Source organism: Protobothrops mucrosquamatus, unplaced genomic scaffold, assembly GCF_001527695.2.
Source record: "Protobothrops mucrosquamatus isolate PMUCROS unplaced genomic scaffold, P.Mucros_1.0 scaffold226, whole genome shotgun sequence".
NCBI lineage: Eukaryota > Metazoa > Chordata > Lepidosauria > Squamata > Viperidae > Protobothrops > Protobothrops mucrosquamatus.
The window spans coordinates 408125-410447 of NW_015386577.1; positions in this window are offsets into that span (position 1 = coordinate 408125).

The window sequence follows — 2323 nt, forward strand, 5'->3', positions numbered from 1 at the left end:
ATTTTGTCAGGCAGAAAAAAACTAGTCTGAATTTAGCAGTCTCTCAGACAACTAGGCACAGTGATAAAGAGTGGACGCAGCAAATCCACAACTCTGTATTTCCTTCTTTCAGACCACGAGATGCTGAAGAGTCAATGCCATTGGATCTGGACCTTCAATACAGGTACTCAGCTGAGATATCACTTTCATTGCAAGTTCTCTTGAAGGAAATCCCATTGCCAGGGCCTTGTCTTTCTGGCCACCAGTAAAGGCTCTTCTGCTGCATTGCTCCCACAACATGAAAGGTCATCCCTTGGGAGTTGTATTGCATGACGACTCTTGGTCTTTAGAAAATCTATAAAGATGCATTTAAATATTTATTTTTCTTTTACACTGCATTTGACTTTTTATATTTTAAATGTGAGGTGCATTGAGTGCTCACCAGCAGAGTAAGACAAAGTATCAGTCAAAACAACAACATATCCGGAAAGCATCAGGTTGGGGAAGGAGACTAGGACCATTTTTACTGTAAAAAAACAACAACATTGTTTTCAATTTGTAAGAAGTTAACGTTACATATCCTTCATCTTTCTCACTCTCTCCATTGCCTTTTCTTATGCCCCATTTCACGTTTCATCATTGCCATCCCTCCTCTCCAAATCCTAAAATGAATCATAGTTAAATGAATGAATAGTTAATCCTGAAGGGGAAATGGGAAGAGGAAATACAATGAGAGAGAGAAATAAAATACTTTAAACCAGTTCTGCTAGAAAGAGATTCTTGCTTTGAATGGAGGATAGAAGTTCATTAGTTTCAAAGGTAGTTGTGTTCCAAAAAGAGTCATTACTGCACAAACACTTTTAATGATTTAATTTACATAGCCTTCCATTGCTTGGGGTATAAAATATTGGTGATGAAAGGATCTGATGCAGAGACATACCTGGAACTGAGGTTAGCAAGAGGAAGAATTTCTTGAGAGGCAGGGTGCAAACATTTTCACTCCATAACTAAATAATATTAGTGCTTTGTGAATTCTCTTGCAAAGATTCACCTTCTGAAACATTTCTATAGATTCAGAGCCGTCCAACTTTGCCAGGTAAAAATAGGGAAGGGACACATTGTCTGGAGAGGTAACCTCATTTCCCAAGGACAGGGCCTCATGGGTTATAGAAGGATCTCACACAGTCTAAGATCAAATGTTGCATGTGTCAGGAGTCATCCTTGGAAATATTGAACCCAATTTGAGAATCAATCAATCAACCAATCAGAATAGAGCTGAAAAAGACCTTGGAGGTCTTCTACTCCGACTCCTTGCTCAAGCAGGAGATCCTACACCATTTCAGACAAGTGACTGCCCAGCCTCTTCTTAAAAACCTCCAGTGATAAAGCACCCACGACTCCTGACAGTAAGTCATTCCACTGGTTAATTATCCTCACTGTTAGGAAGGTTCTCCTTCCCAACAATGAGGACGATTAATGAGGATGACATTTATAGTTAGCTTAGAAGAATCTGGAAGCAAGGAAAAGTTCCTCTCATTAATCAGTTATTGCATACTGCACTCATATTAAACCATAGAATTGGTCAAAATGTGTAATTCACTAAAATAATTCAGAACCTAAGATTTTTTTTAAAACGGAGACCAGGGATATAACTACAAGCACTCAACTAATGGATGGACCTGGTTTTTCAAAACAAGAATATTATAGAACGTGCATGAGTGAGAAGGAAAAATCTGAATAGATTGAACAACAGTAATAGAATATGTACATTTCACATATAACATCTCAGATTTAATTTTGACACTTCTAGGATGGGTGGAAAATGTAACATCTGAGATTCTGGTGGTTTTCTGTCAGTCAAGGTAGACTTTGTGCTGCCTCAGAAATACCTTAGGACTCCATTTCCCAGAATTCTTTCTAGCTGGAAATCCTGTATTTGTAATCTGTACACTTCCAGAAGGCACCAGGTTAATGGAGACTGCACGAATAATAATGCATTGGATGGATTGAATGGGATAACTTCATAAACTTGGTTATATTCCTATTAACTCAGATCACATTTCTGCTAAACACATCAATTGTATGCTGCCATACATAAATGAAAGTTTGATGCTTTAATTCAGTTTCCACTAAAATAGCCACAAATTATATTCACATTTGATATATTAAGTATGGATTTATGTTATGTATTAGATGTATACTTAGATACCACAAAATGAGGCATGCCTCACATATTTAATATTCTGCTACTGTATAGCAGTGTTTTTCAAGTTGGCAACTTGTGTGGACTTCCACTCCCGGAATTCCTCATTTGCATGTAACTATTTGTTTTGTATTTATTATT